This window comes from Vulpes vulpes, chromosome 11 (assembly GCF_048418805.1).
Source record: "Vulpes vulpes isolate BD-2025 chromosome 11, VulVul3, whole genome shotgun sequence".
NCBI lineage: Eukaryota > Metazoa > Chordata > Mammalia > Carnivora > Canidae > Vulpes > Vulpes vulpes.
Genome location: NC_132790.1, coordinates 82055609 through 82075925, shown reverse-complemented (window position 1 = coordinate 82075925; position 20317 = coordinate 82055609). Strand labels below are relative to the sequence as shown.

The window sequence follows — 20317 nt, the reverse complement described above, 5'->3', positions numbered from 1 at the left end:
TTCTGTGACAAGAATAGGAAGAAGTGGGGGGGGAGGGGAGTTAAACGAGAGGGTTGGATGGGGTGGGGTTGGGGCACTTCAGATCAGAAGGGGCGAGGACAACAGCATTGATGACTTTGAGAGCATGCTGATGGCTCAGATAAGAATAGCATCAGTTTAGGGCTTTTGTTAATTTCTCTAATAACCCAGGGGATTGACTTTTCTTGAACAAGTTAAATATTAATTTAGCTGTGCAGCAAATTGATCTTTCTCTTGCAATGGGTTGTGATTTGCAAATATCCCTGAAAGCAGCATTGGTTGGGCAATCCAAGCCTGGGTGCCTATTTTCCCCAAAGCATCTCCTTGGCTATTTTGTTTTTCTCTCTGATGTCAAATGCTCACTTGTTTTCTTGATTAATCACCCAGCTATTTGGTATCACTAAATCACTCCTTCAAAGCTACACATGCTTGCCTCTGAGCCAGCAGCTAAGGATTCCCAGGAACCCAAGGGCAATTTGACCCTTCTTCTAGGGCTCAGAAGCCCTTCTGCTTAGGTTTGGAGCAGCCACCCAATTCACCCTCACCTCTAAAGAGTCTGTCTAAAAGGTTGAAAAACATTTCTGGTGAGTACAATTGTACAACTTCTCTTGACAATTCTATATGTTATAAAGCTATCCTACAGAAAGGATCTCTTCACCTCTAAGCTACATCCCCCTTGTTATAGTTTAAGCCTGTTTTCCTCATTCTCCCTAGTTGTGGAGAGTGTAGGCAAATAGTAGCCATCCTGAGGATGACCATATGGCTATCTTGTACATGAAAAGACATTAAGTTGCTCCTTTATCCCATCTTTTTCTTTTTAAATATACTTAACTCCATAAATATAAGCTTTAGTTACACCCTCCGTGACCCAAGCTACCTTTGCTTTGATTCTTGGGCTGCAAGATACATTTTCTTCAATTCTTTTTAGACAAGCAGGTGAACCATTTACGAGTCATTTGAAACATTTTAACAAGGGGAGATAAGACAAATAACAAAAAGCCTCCTCTCCTTTGTTCTTTCTTTTTTAATTTTTTTAAAAATTTTTTTATTCATGGGAGACACACACACACACAGAGAGAGAGAGAGAGAGAGGCAGAGACACAGGCAGAGAGAGAAGCAGGCTCCATGCAGGGAGCCCGACATGGGGCTCTATCCCAGGTCTCCCGGATCAGGCCTTGGGCTGAAGGTGGCGCTAAACCACTAAGCCACCTGGGCTTTTGTTCTTTCCACATGTATTGGGTAGCAGTTCTGGGTCAGTAGCCTTCAAGGTGCTGAGGACTCAGTGATATGTATGGCCCAGCCCCTCCCTTTAAGGATCTCATGGGCTCGCTGGGAAGAGAGACATTGAAATGATTGTGGTACTTTCTGTACAAAATGGCCTCTGGCAAGCAGCTTCCAGCAAGCCTTTCCTTGCTTCTCAGGAACATATCCCAGCAAACACAGACAAATATGAAGACTCACACTAACGAAGTGAATGAACTCTGACAGACAACCTAATTGCCAGGATGTGGAAGGAACTGACAATACTTATAAGGCAGATGAAACTGGATGGAGAACAACCTATCAAGAGCATGGATGACATATGCCAACTTCTCCTCTATAAGGAGAACCTGCTTTGAAGAAATAGGAAGATATGTTGTCATTCCCTCTCTCTCAATACCTGACTCAGATACCCAAGATCTGTACTAACCAGAGAATGGAGTAAATATTCTTTGCTTTGTTGCTTCTGCTTCACACCGAATGAAGAAGTTTTCCCAGGTCATCTTCCTCCCTTCCCCAAGGTCTTCTTATACCCAAGAAGAGCCCAAAAATGAGCAAGACAACTGGCCAGACAGATGGGCTGGTGAAAGCACAATGTATTCAGGATGTGAAAAATGGCCAAGAGGCTGGAGCAGGCACAGTAATAACTATGGAAGTTGTGCAGCTTTCTGAGCATTGTTTTTCCTATGACACATTAGATCAGAGCACCAGAGAATCAGGCTGGTGGTTAGGGAAAAATGCCATCTCAGTAGAGCAGATATATACTAGATGAAGCCTGTTGGCAATTGGCAATTGAACATTGGCTGGCCCTCTGGTGTAGGTCTAAACAGATGATTCAACCATCAAGCAAGAGAAGGATGGAGGGCCCAAAGCCAATCCACTCATCTTGCCTAGCAAAAAACAGCAAGACCTAATGAATCTCTTACTTCTCAAGGAAAAGTAAAGAGGAATCAAGACACTCATGGTCTGTTAGAATACTTCAGAATAAAGAGCAGGAACAGCACCTCCAGGACCCAGAGGGAAGCATCCCTTTGAAGATGGTGCTCTGCACAGGCAGGAGACATTTTCAGGAAGCTTCTTGGCATGCATGAAGACAATGACATGTAAAAGGAACAAGCTTACAAGAAACCAGGTTAAGCAGAAAAGACAACAGAGGGGCACCTGGGCACCTTGGTGGCTCAGTGGATGAGTGTCTGCCTTTAGCTCAGGTCGTGATCCCAGAGTCCTGGAATCGAGTCCCTCATCGGGCTCCCCTCTGGAAGCCTGCTTCTCCCTCTGCCTATGTCTCTGCTTTTTTCTCTCTCTCTCTCTGTCTCTCATGAATGAATGAATGAATGAATGAATGAATGAATAAAATCTTAAAAGAGAACAAAATGATAGAAGGGGAGGGAAAGAGAGTTTTCAAGAAACAGAAATGCTGTGTAGGGATCTAACTTTGCATTGGTATAGCAGGAAAGAGCAGATATGTTGCTGTTGAGCAATAAATGAATGATGTAGAAGACAGATTGGAAAATCTCTCCAAGAATGAATACAAAATGAACAGAAAAAGGGAAAACATCTAGAGAGAACACAAAACACATGGAAGACAGAAAACAGAGAACCAACACATGCAAAATTGTGGCCATACTTGCAAAGGCCTGGGGACTTGAAAGAGTCCCTAAGTGCATTATTAAAGGAGATACCAGTACAAATGCCGTGAAAGTAGTGACAGAGCTATGAAGGAATAAACCTCGTCCTAATTGAACAAAAACCTGATAGTTATATCTAGGTAGCATTTTTGAACCATATGGATGTTTTAAAGAAATCTGACATCTATCTAAGGACACACATGGACAAACAGATTACCTACAGTAGAATAAAGATTGTTAACTTCATAACACTAAGGTCCAAAAGAAAATGTAACCAGAGCTATAGAGTTTTATAAGAGAAAATTTGTGACACAGAAAATATATTTCCAGCATACTGAAAGCAATAAATATTTTCAGGGCCCAGAAAACTTGCAACTGTTCAGAAAAAAATTTACTTGAAAATATATTCAAATGACAAAGAGATGAAATTTGGTGACAAGCAATAAAATCAATTAAGATAGAAGTCTAAATGTTTGCAAACTACTAATAAATTGAATTGAAATGTCAAAAATAGTCTCAATAAAGAATATACATGTTGTTAAAATTCTGATGACAAAATCCTAAATTTAATAACTTGAATTATATTAATTAAGAACAAAGAGAAGAAGCATTTTTTTTTTAAGAGAAGAAGCATTTAAGGAAGGGTAGCAGAGCTATGTGAAATTCCCTGTTCACGTGGGTGGGATTCAGGGTAGGGTTTTTTTTTAATGCTCGAATCTTACAAATATTGAAATTGCTCTAAAATAATTGAAGTTGGTTTAAAAACAATTTAAATAGTTAAAAATTTTCATAAATATACTTTAAAGAAATATATATGCCTTTGAAAATCCTGAAAAAGACAAAACCAAAATATACCCCTAGATTTTTTTTAAAAGAATTGAAATAATATTTAATAAACATAAGAAAGTTTAAACAGTAAGAATATACGGGAACATAATCACTTCCAATAACAAGTATAAATGAACTGACTTGGTTAAAAAGACTCAGGTTGGCAAATAATAATAATAATACCAAAAACAAAGGGAAAAATAAATAGTAAAAGAATAATTCTCAATCATGGTAATAAGTTAACCCGCAAAACTTGTTGCTAAACACAGCTAGAAAAACTCAATAATATGTAAAATAGTTTTTTCTCAATATATTGCAGAGCTCAGAAGAAGTATTCCCAAAGGGCCTAGAAACAAAGAAGTACTAAAATCCCAAATAGTAAATGTGGGAGCTTACACTGCAGTGTGGGTGGGGATTAGTCCCTGTTCTGGGAAATCTAATAGCTTGAATTTTAATGTATATCAGTTGGAAACAAGGCTTTGAATGAATGCAAGGCAGAAAGTTGGAACAGGGAAGGGGCGGGGAGGGGTGGCCTGGCAGGCTTAGTCAGTTAATCATCTGCCTTCAGCTCAGGTCATGATCCCAGGGTACTGAGATCGAGCCCTACATTGGTCTCCCTGCTCAGTGGGAAGCCTGCTTCTACTTCTCCTTCTGCTGCTCCCCCCTGCTTGTGCTCTCTGTCTAATAAATAAATAAAACTCTTTCAGAAAAAAAAAATGAAGTATTCCTTTTACAGTTAAGGAAAAAGAAAGGATGCTTGTTCTCCTTGTTGCTATTCAGCATTTTCTTGCAGGTCCTAGCAAGCATCCTAAGACATGACAAAGAAATGAAAGCCATAAGGAAAAAAGAGAACCAACAGGAAGATTATCACAAACAGTAAGATTATTTATCTAGAAAACCCAAGAGACTATACAGACAGACCAGTAGACCAAGCATAAAAGATGAGCAAGTTTGCTGGTTGCTTCCCTAAATATCTACAGAAAATAATATGTAATATGTAATAATTTTTAATTAGAACAAAAATTCTAGTATCTTGGAACAAATTTAAATAAAGCTTTAAAAGTCTTGTATGGAAAAAATTATAATACTTTATTAGGGACGCTTGGGTGGCTTAGTTAGTTGAGTATTCAAGTCATGATTTTGGCTCAGGTCATGATCTCAGATGGAGCCCAGCATCAGGCTCCATGCTCAGCACAGAGTCTGCTCAAGATTCTCTCCTCCCTGTGCCCCTCCCCCTGTTCATGCTCTCTCTCTCTCTCTCTCTCTTCCTCTCTCTCAAATAAATAAATAAAATCTTTAAAGTCCATGTAGGTAACGAGGGAGATACATCATGTTCGTGGGTAAGAAAACTGATGGTAATTCTCTACAACTTTAAATATAAACTTAAATACAAATACAAGAGAAGTACCCACAGTATTTTTGAAGAATTCGACAATTTGATCCAAAATTCAAAGGCAAAAGGCAAGAACAACCAAGACTATTTTGAAGACAAACAAAATGGAAGGCATAATTAAAACAATATGGAACCAATGTAGGGATTTAGGACCAATGTGTATATGGAAAATCCATGTCAAGAAGAGAATGTTAACAAAATACTGGAAAGAACCAACTATTAAATAAATGTTGCTGACAATTTGAAAACCAACTATTAAATAAATGTTGCTGACAATTTGAAAAAAATAAAGTTAGGCTCCTCTCACACCAAACACATTCAATTCCAGCGGATCAAAAACAAATATGAAATGCAAAAGTTTCAAAATATTCTTGAAGAAAATACAGGATAATATTTTAAGGACATGGGGTGGGTGGAGGAGAATTTCATAAACAGGACACAAAAAGCACAAATTACAAAGGAAAATACAGACACATTTGACTGTATAAAATGCAAAACTTTGGTACTAAAAGATACCATAAACATAGTGAAGCCACACCAGTGGGAAAATATTTGCCACCCATTTAATTTAAAAAGTATTAACATCCAGATTGTATAAAGAACTTCTACAAACCATAAGAAATAAACATTTTTAAAAGTGCTCAAGTGCTTCCTTAGGCAGCACATATAATAAAACTGAAATAATGTAGATAGAGATTGACATGGCATCTGCACAAAGGTGACACACGAATTCATGAAGGGTTCTTTATTTTTTTAAACCAGACAAAAAGGACAAAAATTGTATGATTCCACTTACATGAGATATCTCAGGTAGGCAGGTAGATTAGAGGTTACCAGGAAGGAGGTATGGGGAACTACCCATTGCTCAATGGGTAGAGTCTCTGTTTGGAGTGATGAATGGGTTTTGGAAATAGATAGTGGTAATGGTTGCATAATATTGTGAACATACTTAATGTTACTGAACTGTACAGTTCAAATGGTTATAATACAAATTTTATGTTATATATATTTAACCATAATTTTTAAAAGCCTCTGATATTCAAAAGATAAAAAGATCTGCATAGACATTGCAGACAACAGCTAGAGTTGGTAGGAGATAGAGCAATGGGAGCTTTCATACATTGCTAGTGAGAGTATCAATCGGTTCAAACATTCTGAATGGGAGTATGGCATTATTCAGTGAAGTTTAACATGTGCTTTCTTATGTATTAGAGTACGTACAGGCTACCATAATGCAGATACTAATGATAAAACAAGTTAAAGGTAAAGAATGTATTAATCTCTCATATATCAAACCCAAAGTTTACTGTCCTGATCAGTGGGACAACTTTGATCCTCATGGTCATACAGGTAACTGGTTCTTTCTAAGTCGTTGCTCTACCAATATGTAGGACTCTGTCGTTTTCTGCAAAGTTGAAGTTGAGTCACCACCACGTTTGGGTGTGGGGCCATACGAAGAGAGAAGAGAGCATGGAGGATGTACACTCATTGCTTTAAAGTCCTGATCCCAAAGTAGCAGAGTGGGAACTCCTGAGATTCCATTGGTGAGAACTTAGTCATGTGGCCACATCCAACCAAAATGTGGCTGGGAGAGAGGTCTGGTTGGACCCCATGTGGGCAGATGGAGAGAAAGGATTTGAGTGCACAACTGGCCATCTCCACTACACTCTATGACTCAGCAGTTTCACAGCAGGGTACACCTTAGCAGCACTATGCATGTGTACACCAGGAGTATACACAAGGAAATTCATTGATGCACAATTCCTAACAGGCAAGAAAAACCTAGGAAAAAACTCAAATGTCCATGGTTGCGAAACAAAAGAATAAATAAAGTTGGGTATATTCTTATCCAGGAGCAAAAATGAATGAATTACTATGGCACTATTGGGAAGATGCTCCTAAGGCAACATCAATATTCAACTGAGTAGTAGTTATTAATATTTAAATTGTATGTCTATACATGCATAGATACATATATATGTAGTTCTAGTCATTATTTTATATATATCTACCATAGTAAAACTAGCTCCTCAAAATGAGGTATGTATAATTTTTCACCCAACAGGCTGGTAAAAACAAATGTTTGTTAATATTAAATCCAGGCAAGGCTGTGGGCAGATGGACAGTAAAAGTGTAAATCGCAGTTTTATTCTGTGGGGCATTTTGGCAGTATCTAAGAACACCTAAATTGGGCATCTCTACAAATTGCTGTTTCGCTGATCAGCACTAACCTGGAGGAAAAACCATGGAGGCCGTGCGCAGAGATGTTCAGTGCAGCAAATCTTAAAATAGCACAAAATTGAGAATAACCTAGATGCCATTAATTAAGGAAAAGACTAAGCTCTGATCCAGTCATACTACTAAGTATTATGCAAGTATAAAAAGAGTGATGTGCAACTTAATGCGAGGAGGTCTTCAAGACCTAGGGTTCCGTGAAAAGGCAAGTTACAGAAGAAACAAGAGAAAACAGTATTAGGTTTCCCATAGGAGTGTGTGTTCATACGTGTGTGTGTGTGTGTGTCTTTATCTGATTGTGTGTGTGCATACTTTGTGTGTTTTCAGTTGCTTCCAAAAAGAATTTGCCACTTCCAAAGGCCTACCTGAGGAACTATTGTTATAAAATATTAACCTTAGAAATGTTCTTAAACCAATAAGAGGCTTGGCCGGCTACCTCAAACTTGAAGGATTGAATTTTGCCAAAAGTGAGACGTAGAAACCCCCGTACTAACTGTTTCCATGTATTTTTACGAAGGAAACTTTTTGGGTTTTACCATTTTTTTTTAAAAAGCAAGTCAATTGGATGAGTCCAGTAATTGCCCAAAGCCTCGGTTTACCCATCTGAAAAATGAAGTGAGTGTATATTCTGCTCAAAAGTCAGTTAGCAGGCACTTGAGAGTGCACAATCTGATCATTTTCTTTATGAAGTGCTATATGTGGTTGATCAAGGAGAAGAAATGAAGGCAATTTATCTTGCTCTTCACAGAGAGCCCAAGGTATGAAATGCTAATCATTATAACAAGAAATACAGTCCAGATCAAAATACTGTTAGATGATCACACAACTAATTGGAGGGAGAACCAAAGGGGACTTATTAATGGTAAAATCCACAAGTGCTTTTTGAGGAGGTCAATACAAAACCTTGCCTTTTTTAACAGCTACACCATGGACTTGATAATGCAATAGGAAGCATGCTACTTAAATTTGTGCTTGTTCCTTTTTGCCTTTGAAATCTTAGAAAAAATAGAACTGGGGATGGTTGGGTTTTCTAGTGATTAATAGACAAGCCACAGACTGGCAAGTTTGGCTCTGATCTCACCTCATCTTAACACAGTCCTGATTCCCCAAATAGCATCATCATGGGTGCCATGGCTTGTCTGTCTGTTCCTCTTCCTATCAGTATCATGGATGGTTTCACAGGCCTTAAAAACACTAGCCTGAAAGCTCCTTCATCACTTGAGGTAACTGGTCCCTATCTCCACACCGTCTTGACAGCCACCAGCATCAGACACTGCCCCATTTCCATGATTTCTACCTCTGGTAATTCCCCTCTTGGACCAGGACCTCCCAGGCTAGCAGCACCCCCCTCGTCACCCCCTCCTCACCACCACCCTATAGCTTCGACTTCAATCCATCTGCTCTACATCATCCAAGGGCACTAGGTACTCTTGGCTTCTCTTGTCTCCTAGTTCAGCCTAGACCCCATGGTCAAGCTATGTCAATAAAGCCAGACTGACTACCAAAGACTCTAGAATTGAGCTTCCTAATATGGTTCTCATTAGTCACATGTGGTCATTGACCACTTGATATGGGGCTAGTCCAAACTGAAATGCACTTTCAGTATAAAATATACTGAAATTTATACCAGCTTTCAAGCATTTAGTATGAAAAAAAATGTAAAATACTTCACTGATAGTTTTTATATTGATTTCATGTTAAATTTATAATATCACACAATATATTAAACTATTAAAATGTATTTCACCTGTTTTCTTTGCCTTTTTAGTTTGTTTACTAGAAAATACATAGCCTGCATTATATTTCAACTCCAACCAGCTGCTGACTAGAACTCTGGGAAACAGAATCTGGCTCTGTTGGGCCAGTTATTAGCAAGGATTAGGCGGGTATCAAGTCCCCACAAAGCGGGGTGCAGGGCATCTCAGAGGGCAAAGCTACTTGTAGGGAGGTGAGTCAGAGACCCAGTCCTACAATGCCACAGATATCTCTGCCCACAGACTAATGTGTGGGGAAGTGCTTGCTGAGGAAGCATCTGGCCATTTATGCCATTTCAGTCATTAGTGCTCCCTACATAGACCTGATGCAGGAAAGAGGGGTTTGGGGAGGCAGAGAGCCCCACGTCCATGACTGAATGGCAGTAAGAATGAGAAGAATGAAAAAGAGAGTTTGGGTCACTCCAGGAGGAGATGTAAGAATGGAAAGAATGATGGAGAGAGAAGGACCTACTGTTTGAATAACTCCGTCAATTATCCAGAATGACCTCCAATACCAAATGGACATTGGGAACTTGTCTCTGCCATCAAGGGATTTGAGGTCTCCCTTGTCCCAGAGATCTAGATAAATTTATCTTATTCCATACCCGAGAATCATATCCCAAGACAAAGATGAAAATAAGAGCCCACATGGAGGTACACTGGGTGCTCCCCTTTACTGACTGGTGCACCCATCTCCAGCTGTGAATGCTGGCCGCCAACAGCTCAGCTGAGCCCTTTTCTGGAACATTGCCTTTGGCCAAATGGGCACTGCTTCATTTAGGAGATCTACCTGCCCTCTTTCACCCTTAGGAAAATCCTCAGGAAATGCCTAATTGAAGTAGGGGTTTAAATGCCAGTTCCCTTGACTCCAAGGGGGACTAACTCTGTGGTACTATTTGTACTCCAGAGTTCCCCTTGGGGTCAGGCTGAAGCCAGTGTCCAGGCAAGACCACAGTTTTGCTCCGCCCCTTTCCCTGCCCTATCTTACAGGCCTCTTTCTCCTTCCCACTAAGTCACTTGAATAAGACCCTTTTTCAAACTCTGTTTCTAGGGACCTCACTAAGGCAGGTTGGGAAGGAAACCTGGATCAGTGAAGGTGGGGAAGGGCCAGGGAGAGCCAGACAAAGGCGAAGCAGGCAGTAATGGTGTACTATCTCTTGAGCCAGTCACCACCATGGGTGACTAGATACTAATCCTCTAGGGAAACACTGGGAGCCAATGCAGAACACACACCTAAGAGATGTCACCCCCAAAGGAAGCAAGGAAGCTGGGGTATTCATATACCAATTCTCCCCCAAAGTGTGCCCTGCTAAATCCCTTGATGGGCTCTTGTCTATCTTGGGACGAGAAGATCAAATGCTATCTGTGAGGCCATTTGTATTTCTGCAAAGTAATCATCTCCTTCATCACTGCCGAGCCCTTGGGGATATCTCCCTCACACACAAATGCTGAGGGAGTGTTTGTGTGTGTGTGTGTGTGTGTGTGTGTGTGTGTGTGTGTTCACAGAGGGAGGGCACAAGAGTCTTTCTGTTTACAGAATTTTCTCTCCTTAGCAGGTGTTTATGGATTAATAAAGCAATTTTCCTCTCTATTATATTAGTATTGTGGTATGTCATTATGCTGCCTTGAGTTAAGAATTCAGTTTTTAAGTTTGTACGCTAAATTGGAGAGTAAATTATTTGTGTCGTTCCTTAGCTTCATGACTTAGCACAAGGGAAGGAGCAAGAGTGCGGGTACCAGTATCGCCCAGAGAGCCTGTGGAAGGGGACAAGGAGGGAATGAAGTTGACATCAGCCTGTTGCCAGGAGGTTATTGAGGACGGGATGGCTGGTGGAGGCAACTCTAGGCTGCAAAGGCCTGTCACCCCCTCCCCTGCCTTGGAATACAAGTCCGCCCACTATTCCCACAGTGGGAGCTCTTCTCAAGGATTGTTGAGACCATGTGGATGGTATTTGTGATTGAACCCCATTAAGTCCTTTATCAAAGTTTTAAGATGCTGGACAGAGGATACAGAGATCTTGCTTTGGGGCCAAGAGAAGCCTCTTGTGTAAGTTCTCTTGCTTATTACGCCTGCCACCTACCAATCTAGAGCGGCCTCTTTCTTCAGTCTCTCTTTAGCCCCCATGTATGGGGGCTAATTTGTGAACCAACAACACAGCCACATGGGGAGAGGTGCTAGATCAGAAATGTTGTCCCAGGGCCCGCTGAACAGGAGCTGTCTCCTGACCTCTGGCACCCAGAGGACAGAGCTTACCACCACTCCCCACTCACACCCAGTCTCTGCAGTGGCGGGGTGAGGCTCTCTGTTCCTGCTGTTAGTCGATGCTTTATTTGGCATGTATTCGGTGAGCACCTGTGGCATGCTGGGCACCAAGGCTGGGCGCTGGAGAAGCAACAAGAAGACAAAGTCCCTGTTCTCATGGATGTTAAATTGTAGGGGTGACAATCATCCCCCCGAGAAACTAAACAATACCAAGTAAGACCATCTCAGAGATGTCAACTAAGATTCATGTAGAAAGTAAAACACTGCATGATAGAGGGGTGACTTTGGTGGGATGAGGAGCATGACTTCACCCAGGGCCACTGGGGGGAGGGGGAGGCATGTATGAGGACATAACATTAATCAAGTAAACAGAAATGCCAGAGGCCAGGGGAGGACAGTGGGGCTGAAGTCTAGTAAGTGAGGAGCAAATAGCTAAAAGTGTAGGACATGAGGTTGGAAAGATGGGCAGGGTTCATTTGTATGGGGCCCTCTCTCTTTTGGGTTATGCTCTAAAATGGTACTCATGAAGCTGTTTGCTGGGGGATCCACTTGGGACTGGGGTAACATGGCAGGTGCACTTGAGTTTTCCCCCACACCTACCCATAACAACAGCAGTGCCCGGAACTTAATGCTCAAAATAGACTTGGCCTCTATGAGTGCTGTTTTTCCTGGGCTTAGGGAGTGGCTTGAGTGGCCTCCAAAATCCCTCCCAGCCAGACCACTCTGAAAGAGACTGGCCCCTGCAGGAAAGGAGCCCACTACATTGCCCACCTCTAAGTGATGGCTGGGTCTCCTGTCTTTTCTGAGGCCTGGCCTCATTTCTGAGTGTTGGTGGCAGCAAACGGGAGCAAGATCCTGCAACCTGGGGGGTGGGGACAAGAATGAGGAAGCAGCTGCATCTGCTGTCCCCCTGGGACGCCCTGCAGCCCTGCTGTAGCACATGGGTGGGAGGCTGGGGCTGGCAAGCATGATTCAGAGAGGTCTGGGCACCTCTGGGCACACATTGGGTATGTGAAAGAGGCCACAGCCTATGCCCATGCTTTGGAATCTAGAAAGCCCTTCCCAAGAGAGAGGTTCACTGACCACAGTGCCTTGGTAGCACTAGCCCAGTTAGCGATCTCCACCTACCAGAAGCCAAATTCCCTTCTCCTCATCCCAAAAGGCTGCAAGCAGCATAAACTGAGTCACAGTCAAGCTGAGTTCCTGGAAACAACTCTCAGCTTCTGAGATGACCAAGCTCTCTGCTCCCTCTTGGGAACAACTCCACAAGGAAATGCTTGCAGTTGGCAGATGAGCCCAAGGGCCATCTTGGAATGTCATGGAGAAGAGGTGAGAGCCCCCCATTGTGGGGCTACAGAGAACCCATGTGTGCACTTGGCAGGGGTATGATGAGAAAAACCTAGGCAAGAGAGCACCCTGCATCCAAAGCCAAGAGCAGCTCTGAATGGAAATTTCCAAACCATGAGGGAGATAATAGGGAGTGGAAAGGGAGAAGCAAATGGAGGATAGGAGAGAAGTGCGGGAAAGAGAAGAGGAGAGAAGAAAAAACAGAAAAGTGAGAAGTTAAAGAGAAGCCTTGCTTGGCTCTCTGTCAAGTGGTCTCCCTCAAAGCTACTGGCACCCGTACAAGGTGTCCACAAGCCAAGTGTCTCCCTCACAGCCATTACAGTCCCCCATTATGGCCAGCTAACAGAAATCAATCTTCTTAATGCTGCCTCGAACAGAGAGGGAGGCCAGCCAAGTCTGGCAAGAGGATCCAGCCGTGCATCAGCTGCACCGGGTGTCTGGCATGAAAGGGTCAGGTTTCTCCCATCCACCTCCTCTCCTGGCACCGAAACAGCACAATGCCCACAGTGCCTGCAGGGGAGAAGGCAATGGGGCGGCCAAGACTGATGTTTCAGACAGGCCTGGCCGGGATGCCTCTGCTCAGCGTGCCTATGTCTGCTTCTGTCCCGCCCACCTTGGATGGCTGGATCCACTTTCCTACACAAAGATGTCTGCAACTCGATCTCACCAGCATGCTTGCAAATAACCCTCAGCCCTGTAACTTGTTCCCCTCTAAGTCAGGGATCCAGAATGCATATGGATTTAAGAATATCCACTAAGAAAATTCTGGATATTCCTCAAGTGTCGTGGACAGCTACTAGAAAATGAAGTCTCCCGGATCCGGTGCCTTGTGAGGGTGAAGGTGGACATGGATTGCTCTTCACTAGCCCTTCAGGCAGTCCACCTCCATTCGGCCTGGAGGAAAGACAGAGAAGGTTCTCTTGGCTGGATTCGGGGATCTAGTAGAGTTAATGGTGTGGAAGCAGGAGGCTGGGTTTTCCTGCCTTTAGAACTTTAGCCCACTGTGAGCCTCAGTGCCCAGGAACCAAAGTGAGGATGTTGACTCCCCTTGTTAGCATCTGTCCAAATATATTCCTAAAGTTGCTTTCTGGCCAACATGGATTGATAATTTTGTATCAGGTTTGGGGATGGTTACTAAGGGAATGGAGAGAAAAGTGTTTGGTATGTAGATCTTATCATTGTTTTCCAAATTAGTATCAACACAACTTCGAAAGACTTGGAAGCTAATTAGCCCATGTACCAGTAAGACAAAACAGACACAAGAGGAGATTTCAAGAGTGGGTGACAACACTATTATTTAACTATTTATAGTTTTCCTTTGCCATTTGATAAGAAGAAGGTGGATGCTAAGAGGGAGAATGGCAAAGACCCTGTGGGTAGAAAGATCAATTCCATCACCTCCCATCCACTTCGCTACACCTAAGCAGTGATTGCATCTGGAAGGGGAAAACGTAGAAGCATCTTGAATGGTGCTTGATGACAAACTAGCATAACGCCCCAAAATCACGGGGGGAAGAGAATTAAATTCTGAAATCAGAGATGAGGATGAGAAGTACCACCAAGTCCTGAGAATAGAATCAGGTTAGTGGAAAAGAAATGAAAGATGAGTAGAAAGGATAGTAATGCTTCTGAAGTATTTGCAATTCTTTAATTTCCACTCTAAGTAATGCAGCTTTGATGTGCAATCTTTTTTTCTAAAACCAGTTCACATGTAACAACTCTAAGACCTATTTTCATTTTCTAGAAAAAGAGCATAACTTTGTGAAAAGAGTTTGTTAGGATGCAGTGATCCCCAAACTCCCATGCACTGAGATATCAGTCTCTGAGGATTCTATTTTAAAAGATTTTGAGTTCCACTATTGAATCTCCCGACTGGATGGGTCTAGAGGGAAACTGGTAGTATGAATGGTCACTCGTTTTTCCAGATTTCTTTTTTTTTAAGATTTTATTTATTTATTCATGAGAGACACAGAGAAAGAGAGGCAGAGACGCAGGCAGAGGGAGAAGCAGGCTCCCTGTGAGGAGCCCAATGTAAGACTTGATCCCAGGATCACGCCCTGAGCTGAAGACAGATGTTCAACCACTGAGCCACCCAGGTGCCCCTTCAGGAGACTCCAATGGGCAGCCAGATTTGAGAACTGTGGTTTGGGTCTCTCTGTTATCCACCCTCCAGAGAGGCCTGACTATTTGGACTACAAAGACAAGGACCCATCACACACTTGAGGCAGCTTACCTTACTGCAGAAAGCCTCCACATGAGAAGAAGAGAAACCTTGACATGCTGGCCCTGCACATCAGTGAAATGACAGGAAAGAAGCTCAAAGGCACGATAGAGGAGCTGACATATTACATCTCACCTATATCTCAGAAATACACCCATTTGTACTCCACAAACCAGGGCTGAAGACATGATGTTAAGAGGGAACAGAGGTAAATGTAGGCTCTCCTACCTCCACATCTCATCTCTGCCTCTTTTGGGTAAACACAGAGCAGATTAGAGGTCAGAAGACTGCTCGGAGGATGACACCAGGACCCAAGTTGGCCATACTCTTCCAAAAGCTGACCCCCCGCTGTCCCCCACAACTCCCTGAGGCCCCGTATGGTCCAGCTTTGGGGTTACTCCTCTGGTGGAGAATCACTTACATCAGGATTTTTCAGAGTATATTATTAACCATCCATCCAGTCAGGAAAAATTTATTCAGCTTCAATATTGTGCCAGGCACCTGAGTGACAACTCTCTCATGTACGTTACAGTCATTGGCAGAACTGTTAACAATTACAAATGTCCAGGCTGTGCCCTAGAAATGTTTAATAAATTGGTTTCATGTAGGGTCTAGGCAGCTATAATCTTGAAAGCATCTCGGGTGATCCTGATGCGTGGCCAGGGCGGAGACTGCCGTCCTGGAGCTACATTTGTGGCCCTCACACACTGCCAGCATCAGGATCACCTGGAGGGTGATTGCTAACACAGACTTCTGCCTTCACCCAACACTTCCTGACTCAGCAGTCCCGAGGCAGAACCCAGAAATTGCTTTCTGAAAGTTCCCAGGGGATGCTTACCCTGCTGGTCCAGAACCACACTCAGAACTGCTGAGGTACTTAGTGCCTGCATCTCAAGAAACCCATAGTAGGGGGGGCGCCTAGGTGGCTCAGTGGTTAAGCATCTGCCTTTGGCTCAGGGCATGATCCTGGGGTCCTGGGATTGAGTCCCACATCAGGCTCCTCATGGGGAGCCTGCTTCTCCCACTGCCTATGACTCTGTCTCTCTCTGCGTGTGTCTCATGAATGGGTAAAGTCAAGAAAGAAAGAAAGAAAGAAAGAAAGAAAGAAAGAAAGAAAGAAAGAAAGAAAGAAAGAAAGAAAGAAAGGAAGGAAGGAAGGAAGGAAGGAAGGAAGGAAGGAAGGAAGAAGAAAGAAAGAAAGAAAGAAAGAAAGAAAGAAAGAAAGAAAGAAAGAAAGAAAGAAAGAAAGAAAGAAAGAAAGAAAGAAAGAAAAGAAAAGAAAGGAAAGAAAAGAAAGAAAAGAAAGGAACCAGTATCCAGGGTCCACCTGAAGCCTTGCCTCCCTTCCCACAGAGCCACCCAAAGCTATTCTACTTTGTGAATAAGCCCAAGACTCCTGCCCGACTTCTGTTCCTTCCTTATCAAAGCAGGCCCTCCAGTCAGGCCAGGGCCCTCGGGTAAGATAAGAAAGGGACAGGGAGCTGTACTCCCTGCTGGGGGCTCTGGGGAAGAATCTCTCCCAAGTGCGGTCAGGTTGTTACCAGAATCCAGTTACTTGAACTCAGAAGACTAAGGTCCCCATTTCTTTTTTTTTTTTTAATTTTTTTTATTTATTTATGATAGTCACACACACAGAGAGAGGCAGAGACATAGGCAGAGGGAGAAGCAGGCTCCATGCACCGGGAGCCCGATGTGGAATTCGATCCAGGGTCTCCAGGATCGTGCCCTGGGCCAAAGGCAGGCGCTAAACCGCTGCGCCACCCAGGGATCCCAAGGTCCCCATTTCTTTGCTGGCTTTCTACCTGGGCTCTTCCGAATTAGTGCCCAGAACCCAGTCTGGTCCTTGCACGTGGCCCTTCTCAGAGCCAGCAATAGCATATCATTCCTTCTCATGCCTGGAATCTTCCTGCACCCTCCTCTGCTTTTAAGGGCTCATGTGAAGACATGGAGCCCATCTGGGCAGCCGAGGGTAAGCACCTTGCCTTAAAGCCAGCTGACTGGCAACCTGAATGCATCTTCAAAGTCCCCACACAGGGATCCCTGTGGCTCAGCGGTTTAGCTCCTGCCTTCGGCCCAGGGCGTGATCCTGGAGTTCTGGGATCGATTCTCGCATCGGGCTCCCTGCATGGAGCCTGCTTCTCCCTCTGCCTGTGTCTCTGCCTCTCTCTCTCTCTCTCTCTCTGTCTCTCATGAATAAATAAATAAAATCCTTAAAAAAAAAAAAAAGTCCCCACACAGCAGTACCTAAGATTAGTGTTTGACTGAATAACCAGGGGGCAGGAGTTTTGAGATGCATCCTTAGACATGTGCCTTCCCCAGGGCTCTACCTGTTTTCATGCTTCCCCATGAGCTAGGACTCAGAGAAGCTACTCTTTCCTAGTGTCATGCGTGCAAGCAGTCAGTCCCTGGACATGTTGGATCCCAGGGTTTCCAGCACCCAGCTCCCTCACAGAATTAGGAAGGGATGCCAATGCCAACTGAGAAGAGAGAAGGGTTCTCAGAGCCTTCTGGCACCATGAAGAGGAAGAGAGGAAAAAGGCCTCTCTGGTCACTGTTAAAGCCTTTCATTGCCTTAATTAGAGCTCCAGTAACCGTGAAGCAAGGCTTGCAAAATGAAGATCCGTAGGCAAAGTCTGCAGCAGGACAAACACAGTCCTTGTTCCTGGGAAACTCGGGTCTGACTAGCTAGAGATAATCCTCAATAATGGGGTAGCATGTTACAAGCAACTTTCTGACTCATGTCCTTCCATCCATTGGCCACACCCCAGCCACTGAAGGATTATCCAACATGCATATCTGATCACGTTCCTTCCTGTTGCTCATCCTCCCATGGCTCCCCATTTGATGCCAAAGATTCCAAGCTCCTGGAGTATGTAAAAGGCTCCCTGGTCTGACCCTGGTGGTTCCTGCAGCCTCATCACTCCTGGCCTCACACTATGTCCTGCCTCAGGGTTCTAAGCTACTCTGCACATTGTGACTTCCCATATCTCTAGATCATTGCTCTGGATGACTCTGCCTAGAGTATCTTCTCCCCCTAGTCTTTGGAGGATCGTTAATCACCCAACACTCAACTCAAATGTCTGCTCCTTCAAGAAGGATCTTCTCCCCCCAGGGCTAGGCCAGATGAGGCACCCCTGAATGCTGATTATCCAGTTATGCATCTATCTCCTCCCCTAGATGAAGAGCTCCCTGAACTAGCATGCTGCCTGGCAAAGCATAGACACTCAAAGATGTTGTCTTACAAGCAACAAGAATAATGTCTTTGGCAAGAACTTAGAGTACTCAGACCTGGTGAGGACACCCGAAGTTGCAGTGGAATAATCAGTGTGCAGGTCAGGAAAGAATGAGAACAGGGCCCAGTCTGCAGGCCGTGTTGCTTCACCTCCAGGGCCCATTGCAGGGCCCCTTGTTAAGATTTATTAAAAATAAATGTGAACTTCATAGATCACATGCCCATGAAGTCCGGCCCGCCAGCCTGCCATCTTGACATGCACTGAAGAGTGGAGCCAGGAGGGCCAGAACATGTGTCTTCCATTTCCCCAAACCCCTCAGGCCTGGTTTTAAGCAACTATCAAGTTAACCTTCAGATGCAGTCTTTTAGTTGAAGGGGGAACATCATTCAGCCTCCTCTTTGGCCAAGAGGAAAATACCACATGCATTACAAGTCAGCCATATGTTGTTGCATGTCCATTCAATAGCTGGGCACCTGGATATCTGAGACCCCATTTTTTCTCCACCCAGGGGTTGAAAAGGCCAGGTTACACCAGTGTGCACATGTCCACAGCCAGCCTCTCCCCACAGTTGAGCCCATAGGGCCACTGGCAGCAAGATGGAGCCAAAGGCAGAGCTGGGATGCAGAACAGATTGGTCCCCAGGGCACAGCACAATCTTTGTGGGTAGGATAGGCATCCCTGGAGCAGGGCAGGCCCCACAGAGCACCCATCAGCCCCAGGCACACAACCAGTGATGGGACAACCACTGAGGGGTGAAGAGCTACAAAGAACAGAGATCTCTCAAGCCAATTTGTTAACGTGCTACTGGATAGGGTTGGAGAACCTCTTGCTGGATGCCATGGAGTGAAACTGCGGATTGTGGGAAAACTGGAAGTCCAAGCAGCCAGAGAGCTAGAAAACCATGAGGACAAGTTTCTCCCTCGGTGCCTCTGAGACATCTTCCTGCATCTTCTCTCTGACCAGCACCTCCCTGCCATGTGGTTTCTGCCCCCACATGACTCAGACTGCACAAAGCCCTGTGGCCATGACAGCCTCACTGTCCCCGCACTATGGCTCTGCTCCTCCAGCTGCTATGCTCAGGGCCCAATCCTTTGTGTGTTCCGCATTCTCAAGGGAGGAGTCTGAATTGGCCTGACATGAACTCAGGCACAGAGGCCCACATCGCTGGCCCAAGAGTGACAGAAGATATAGCCCCCAACCAGGCCCACTCAGCCTCCACTGCCCATCCTGTGCATAGGCAGGCAAGAAGGACCCTTTCTAGTACCAGACAGAGCAGTCCTTGCAGGGTTGCCCTGGTGGCAAAAGGTCCAGGCAGATAGGATGGCAGCTCTATAGGAACGCTGGGACAGTCTTCATGCTGGAGGGGACAGGCTCCCAAGAATCCGAGGAAGGGCTTCCAATCAGGAAGCAGGCACCAGAACTGGGTACAAGAAAAGACAGAGCAAGACTTGACTTATAGTCACAGACACTCTGCTGCTTCCCAGAGGGCTGCTCATATCTGCATCTCTGACCCTCCCCAGAGTTGTCAGGAGAAGAAAATCATGGAAGATGTAGATCCTAATAGAGAGAGAGAGAGAGAGAGAGAGAGCATCTAGCACCCTGATCTCAAGTACTTTTACAGTATGAGTATATTCAACCCCAGCTGTCCAGAACATTTCATGAACCAGAATACCCTTTCTTTCCACACAAGTTGATCAAGTTGATTCTACTGTTAGTATATATTAATAAATATATTTAAAAGTCATGGGGAGTCAGGCTCAGCCAATACTTTCAACATCTGACCTCTGTGACTATGACTCCAAGACCTTACCTCAACGTAAAGACAGCTAATCCTGAGAACAAAACTATGCACAGAAATGTTAAAGACATCCTTCACACTGGCCAAAGCAATTTCTTGAAAAGGCAAGTAGGTCACATTACCATTTTGTTTAAATTCCTTCACTTGTTTGCTTACTCAATAAATGTGTTTTCTGAGAAATGGTCCTGTGATGTGGTTGTGGTAGGATCAAATCCAGATGCCCTAGTACAACTTACATAGCTCCTACCCAGCCTCTTCCAGCTTCTCTAGTCAAGTAATTCTCAAACTTGAGCAGCATCAGCTTAAAACTGAAATGGCTGGACCTCATCCCCAAAGTTT

At 44.1% G+C, this 20317-nt stretch overlaps 1 protein-coding gene and 1 non-coding gene across 3 annotated transcripts in view; one reads left to right on the top strand and one right to left on the bottom strand.

Moving 5' to 3' along the window:
* Positions 1 to 20317, bottom strand: part of EPHB1 (EPH receptor B1) — a 471107-nt gene that overhangs the window by 432193 nt on the left and 18597 nt on the right. The window lies entirely within an intron of this gene.
* Positions 5773 to 5880, top strand: LOC112932575 (U6 spliceosomal RNA). Its single transcript, XR_003237494.2, has one exon. It is a non-coding gene; the product is annotated as a U6 spliceosomal RNA (small nuclear RNA).